We start from the raw sequence: 6,682 nt of genomic DNA, 5'->3' as shown, positions 1-6,682 counted from the left end.
ATACCCCCTTCTTGTGCATCTGAAGTCAGCGATAGCATACTCACATACATGAAATAACAAGAGGGAGAGGGAGAGGGAGAGGGAGAGGGAGAGGGAGAGGGAGAGGGAGAGGGAGAGGGAGAGGGAGAGGGAGAGGGAGAGGGAGAGGGAGAGGGAGAGGGAGAGGGAGAGGGAGAGGGAGAGGGAGAGGGAGAGGGAGAGGGAGAGGGAGAGGGAGAGGGAGAGGGAGAGGGAGAGGGAGAGGGCGTGTGGAAATGTCATGCTAGGTTTTTCCTAGCATTCATCCTCAGAAAGTTCTGGAAACCTTTGTCACTCTGTCCATTCAAGTTTCAAGGTAACAAAGATTTGGGTTTCTCCTGACTTAACCCCAGGGTTTTATGTGTTTTTATCTATCTATCTATCTATCTATCTATCTATCTATCTATCTATCTATCTATCTATCTATCTATCTATTCGAGGCAGGCTTCCTGTGTAGCCAGCGGCTAAACTTGAATGCTCCATTTCCTGCTCAGCCTCTTGCACGCTGGGACATGCAACTCTACCTGCAGTTTCTGACCAGATATAATAAACACCTTCCATCAGCTCTTCTTTCCCCATCTCAGCTGTGCATCCAGTTCCTGCCAGGACGCCGAAACCCTCCTCTGATCCTCAGTTTACCTACCCAAGTAAATGGGTCCCCTCTCCTTCTTCCCTGTCCTGCTCACAGAGGTTGTCTCCAGGGCAGAGTGGGCAAAGTGGGAAACTCCTGGGGGAGGCAAGTTCAAAGTGTCACCCAGGAGCCAGGCATCTGTGTCATTAAGAATATCCAGATAGGTCTCTGCCTCCCTCCTCCCTCTGAGTCTCTGCTCAACAGACTCCTCCCCAGTTGACAGTCCCACTGAAGCCGCTCCCCTCCCCCACCTGCTCTGCCCCTCTGCGTCTGCAGAGGGATGAAGCACCCGCCTAATATAAGTATGTTTACATTAAAATATAAGGACAATGCACCCGCCATCTAATAGTCGGCTCTGTATATGTTAACAAGTGCTTAGGACTCTCTTTTAGAAACCCATTATGCCCATGTGACTCCGCTCAAAGCCTTTCTTCAGGATTTTGTTTTGACAGGAGGGCATTAAAGGGCTGAAAGTGATAGCGCCAGAATACCAGTTACACACTTTGATCAAATCGCTCCCTACGTCTCCTGAAGAAAGCCTTGTATATATTAGGAAAGGAAATTAATTTTATTGCTGCCGTGGCTTGCCTGGTTAATGGCCCGGCGAGCTGGCTGGCCTCAGAAGGCAGCCGTGGGGGTGAGTGGCTTACCCCACTCTCTTCCCTCCCAGGCTACCAGCCACAACCACAAGGAGAGGGCCAGCCAGTGCGCACCAGGCTGACCAAACCCTGGAGACTGCGGGACTTGGGGTGTAGGTGGCTGGAACCTGCCCCTCTGACTTCACCTCTTAGCAGGGCTGTCACAGCCTCAAGGCACACTGGCCAAGCCCACAGCACATGTAACAAGTGATCAGCAGTGGGGTGTTCAGAGACTTGAATATGGAAGAACTAAGACATAAAAGACAAGCAGAGAATAGAGATGGCTGGAGGGATGGCTCAGTGGTTAAGAGCACTGATTGCTCTTCCAGAGGTCCTGGGCTCTGTTCTCACCACCCAAATGACAGTTCATGATTATCTGTAATGGCAGTTCCAGGGGATCCAATGCCTTCTTCCGGCTTCCATAGGCACCAGGCATGCCTGTGGAAGTGCACAGACATACACACAGGCATAAACACTCATAATGTAAAACAAAATATAAGCTAAGGTAGGGGGTAGCAGAGAGAGGCAGAGAATAGAAATTTCAGGGACAGAAAGGAAACAACCACCCACTTGACCTCAAGCATAGTTAGCGCCTGTTATCCTCAGGTGGGATGGTGTCTCCCAAAGTCTTCCTGGTCTCTGCATACCCAACTTGAGCCTGGAAATTAAGATGATAGTGTTTTGCATGGCACATCCCTAAATGCCAGCTGGCCACTACAAAGGAGGAGATTCCAAGCTGTGCCCAATCCAGAGGGACACTAGTGCTTAAAAGAGTATTTGAGTCCTGGGAGGTAGCTCAAGTCGGTAATGTGTGTGCTGGGTAAGGTGGAGACTTGAGATCTTATCCCCAACACTTATGTTAAGAAGAAACAAGGAAGGAAGAAAGGAGGGAAGGATAAAGGAAGGAGGAAGAAAAGGAAGGAAGGATGGATGGATGAAGGAAGGAGGTATGTAGGAAGGAGGGAAGATGGGAGGGAGGGATGACAGAAGGAAGGAAGGAAGGAAGGAAGGAAGGAAGGAAGAAAGGAAGGAAGGAAGGAAAGGAAGGAAGAGAGAAAGAAAGAAAAAGAAAGAAAGAAAGAAAGAAAGAAAGAAAGAAAGAAAGAAAGAAAGAAAGAAAGAAAGAAAGAAAAGGAAGGAAGGAAGGAAGGAAGGAAGGAAGGAAGGAAGGAAGGAAGGAAGGAAGGAAGGAAGGAAGAGTCAGTCAGTCAGACAGACAAGACAGCTGTCACAATGGCAGTATGGACTGAGGAGGTGTAGACAGCAAAGTCCATGAAGCATGAAGTTCACTGGCCAGCAGGTCTGTCTGATGGATGAGCTCCAGGTTCACTTAGAAATCCATCTAAGGGGATCTAAACTAAGGAGATCAAGGAAGACACCTGATCTCAACAACCTCCGGCCTCCATGTTCACACACACACACACACACACGAACACACACGCATGCACACAGAAATGCATCGCATGCAGCTTATCAGTTGTCTTCAGAGGCTCAGTCTGAGGTTTTCTGTCATTTACAATGGAGAGTTCTCATATGATCGTGGATGGACAGTTCTTACACAATTACTCTTGTTGATAACAGGGTCAGTCATAGCACCCTGTTCTCAGACAGTACCTGGGTTAGCCTTCCATCACTGTAACAAATACCAAAAATACTCACTCTAAAAGGTGACAATGTTCATTCTGGCTGTTTGGGAACCTGTGGTGAAGCAATGCATCATGGTAGAAGTGTGTAGTGTAGCTGACCCCAACATACTGCTGAAGTAAAGAAAAGAAAGTGATTTGCCACATCATAGTCCTCCAGGGCCACACCCCTTTCATCCCAACACCCAGGAGGCAGCACCAGGTGGGTCTCTGTGAGTTCAAGGTCAGTTCAGTCTACCTAGTGGGACACTGTCTCAAAAAGAAAAAAAAAAACTACCCCCAGTGACTGACCACCAAGCTTCACCTCTCAAAAGTTCTAACATTTCCCAACAATGCTATGCTGGGATCTCTTGTTTTACCACATAAACCATTGGAGGGCCTTTAAGCAGGGCATGATAGTACAAACCTATAGTCTCAGCTGTTGGCAGGTGGAGGGAGAAGGAGCCTAAGTTTGAGGCCAGCTTTGGCTACATGATTTATACCATGACTCCCTAGGATCTGTTTGGGGTTTGATCTAAGCTGACTGGCCTGACCATCTTTGTCACCTGTATTAGTTATGATGTTTCTTGGTGTCAACTCCCATGCTACATTTTAAACGTGGCTGAGGGCCACGTTCTGACAAGGCTGAAGAGAGGAGACTGTTGTGTGATGGGGGAGGAGAGAGAGCAGGAGGAGAAGACACCACCTTCCCAGGAAGGTTTCCCATCATCCCTATCCCTCATTACAACCCCTGGCAAATGACCAATACAGTGGCAAGCTCTGAGTTCCCAACACCCCTTGGGGCAGGCACAAGGACCATTTATGCTTCTAGAATCTACCACACCAGCAAGGGGTAAGACGTGCTGGACCAAGCTGTGTTTGGGGAATTAGAACCACATCAGCTCATACCCCAGCTCCCCCTTGCTGGATGTCATGGTGTCCCCCACCCCCAAATGAACACTGGCCACTTTACTTAGCTCACAGACTCTCTGGGTAGGAAGTTAGACACAGCACCCATGGTGGACCAGCCATCTTTTTATCACTGTGATGAGTACTACTTCCCTTAGAGATCCTATCATCTCCCACAAGTGCCACAGATCAGCCACCAAGCCTTCACCATGTGACCCTCTGCTGTACATCCCTGATTCAAACTGTACCAGTGGCAACATCTGACAAAACCACAGCATTTAGAGCTTCCAATGGGAAGTCACTTGAATGGTAATGACTTGAACTACAGGGAGTAGAGGCCAAGGGACAGAATGATCTGGAGGCACCCTAAACATGTCAGCGTTGTCTGGGCTCAGGTATCTGCATACTGCTGGTACTCCTTCCTTGACTAGAAGCTGGTGTTCTAGAGGGTAAGTAGGCAGGGCCTTTGGAAAGCTAAAGCTTTCTGCACTGGTGCTATGTGGGTCTCCAAGCCAGCCCACGCTCAAGGGAATCAGCCAGATAGTCAGATGCCACCTCTTGGTGGAGAAGTGACCAGTGGCTTTGCAGAAGAAGAGTCTAGCAAGCAAACACCACAGCCGCCCATTGCATCCAGGGGAGACACAGCTCGCAGTGCCTACAGAGAATATATTCCATATACTGAGCCTGGCAGTTTGTCCTTCTGAGGCTGTGGCCATCTTTATACTCCTGTAAGGATGGAGGCTCAGGGAGGGGGTCACCCAGGATGAAAGTGAGTGCACCCAGCTTTCAGTCTGCCGCTGCTTGAGCCTAGCTGCCTGCTGCAGCTTCCTCTCCCCTCTTGTCTTAGAGATGTGGCCCCGCTTTCTGCCATTGGAAGGAAGGTGGGTTGAGAGTGTAGCATTCAAGAGCTCTGGGTTCAATGCACCAGGACAGAGGTGGTTGCCTATAACCCTGATCAAGAGTTCAAGGTTATCCTGGGGTATACGGTGAGTTCCAGGCTAGCTTGGGATACGTGAGACCCTGTCTCAAAGAAAACACATTATCTGGTACTGCCTTGGACAGGCCCCAGACGGGGACTTTCCTCTGACCCGTGAGGAGGGGTCCCTCAGCCCATGTGTAGCCCTGGCTTCAACCTTTAGTCCCGTTCAGTAAGTCCCTGTGTCGGCTCCCAGGGCTGTCAAGCTCATGAAGGATGGCTTTTCCTGGCCCCGGTGTCTTCCCATCTTCACGCAATCTCCCTTTCCTCTGGCCAGCTCCAGCCGTGGTCTGCTCAGCTATCGCATCCCCTCCCAGGGTCAGGGATTATGACGCATTCAGAGAGCGTCCAGCCCTCAGAAGTGTTTACATTGGAGGTTAGCATTTATCTCTATACTTTCAACCTCTCTCCCCAGCTCAGCGGTGCTGTCTGTGTTCCACAAGAAGGCACGGCCTCCAGGGATGAGAACCCGCCAGGCTGGGGCCACGTCGCTGGCATCTGGAGCCCCTAGACTCTCTTTCCCACCATCCTCGGGGTCAGTCGTCCTCTGTGGTCCCTGGCTAATCTCTGAAAACCGAGTTTCAAAGGAAGCACTCAATAAAAAAACGAAAGTCTGCGGCGTACTTTCCCGCAGGCACATTTACCGTGGTTATTTGAGTCTTGTGAACCCTTTGACCCAGAAGAGATTTTTTTTTTCTAGAGACCTTACTCTGCAGAGACTTGCATGTATGTGCGCAAAGGTACAAACATCTTCATCGCAACTTTTTTCTTGTCTTTTCATTAGTGAACAATTACAGGAAACTATATATCTTCATTAACAGAGAGCTGATCCCTGTGGCACCCACAGCCTGGACCAGGAGGCAGCTGGTCACAGCAGCCGGAACAAGCTGGAGTTGCCTGCCTCAGAAGATGAGGATCACAGGGTTTTCTTAGGGTCTATATCCCAGCAGGAAAGTATATCAAATTTAAGCTGGATCATTTGAATATTTAAATAAAGGAATTGCTTGTAAAGGTGGGGGTGGGGCTTAGGGGAATTGAGGCGGGACCTGGAAGTATTTGGGGGTTAGTGAAGTGAAGGTGCCATTATTACTTTAGGCTTGGGGGCCTGAGGTGCTGAAGCCCCTCACTTTCCAAGCCTTGTCGGGAACTGGCAAAGGAATCCAACACCTTCTTCCCTGGGCACTGCGCAAAGCGGAGAAAGGCTATAGGATCTGAATGGCTAAGAAGAATTAGTTTTGCTCACAGTGTACCTAACTGAAACATAACATGGTGTATACTGATGTCTCTAGAACTTAAATGTGTGCTGTGCAAGTTTGGAGATGGGGGGATTTTTTTTCTTCTGGTCTAGGATTTCTTTTTTTTCTTAAAGACAAAATCTCATATAGCCCAGGCTAGTCTCCAGCTCCTTGTGTAGCCGAGGAGAACCCTGAACACCTGATTCTCCTGCCTGATTTCTTCTGCGCCTGAGGGCTTTGTGCACACTATGAGAACTCTAACGATCTCCAGACCCAGTTCTTTTTATTTTTAATATTTCAGTTTAATAATTCATCCAAATGAATTTAATTTAAAGTAAATTTAGAGCACTCCCCTGGCATGTGGGAGATCCTGGGTCCAAAGACCAGTACCACACGTGCAGACATAGATATAGGAAAAAAAAATTGTATATAAGTTGAGAAATTATCCTTTTTGCTCAAAACTTAAACTGAATGAATTCTAACCAATGTTGACCATGGCTAAGAGGGTTTATTTTGCATACACAAAAAGTCCTCTGTCCACTCCAAGCTTTCTGACCAACCTGAGAGGTTATATTTTCTCATACTAAGATATATTTTATGTTTCTGTGTGTGTGTGGTGTGGTGTGGTGTGGTGTGGTGTGGTGTGGTGTGGT

General features: G+C 48.5%; 1 long non-coding RNA gene across 1 annotated transcript; it reads right to left on the bottom strand.

The window, feature by feature from the left end:
* Window positions 1-1,868: 1,868 nt before the first annotated feature.
* LOC110293828 (uncharacterized) lies at window positions 1,869-5,042 on the bottom strand. Its single transcript, XR_002377860.1, has 3 exons — window positions 4,952-5,042; window positions 2,947-3,044; window positions 1,869-1,945 (listed from the first exon to the last, which is right to left on the bottom strand). It is a non-coding gene; the product is annotated as an uncharacterized LOC110293828 (long non-coding RNA).
* Between the last annotated feature and the right edge of the window lie 1,640 nt (window positions 5,043-6,682).

Source organism: Mus caroli, unplaced genomic scaffold (assembly GCF_978045245.1).
Source record: "Mus caroli unplaced genomic scaffold, Mus_caroli_1 scaffold_4, whole genome shotgun sequence".
Taxonomy (NCBI): domain Eukaryota; kingdom Metazoa; phylum Chordata; class Mammalia; order Rodentia; family Muridae; genus Mus; species Mus caroli.
Note: the sequence above shows the minus strand (reverse complement) of the source record. Positions and strands in the feature narration are given on the sequence as shown.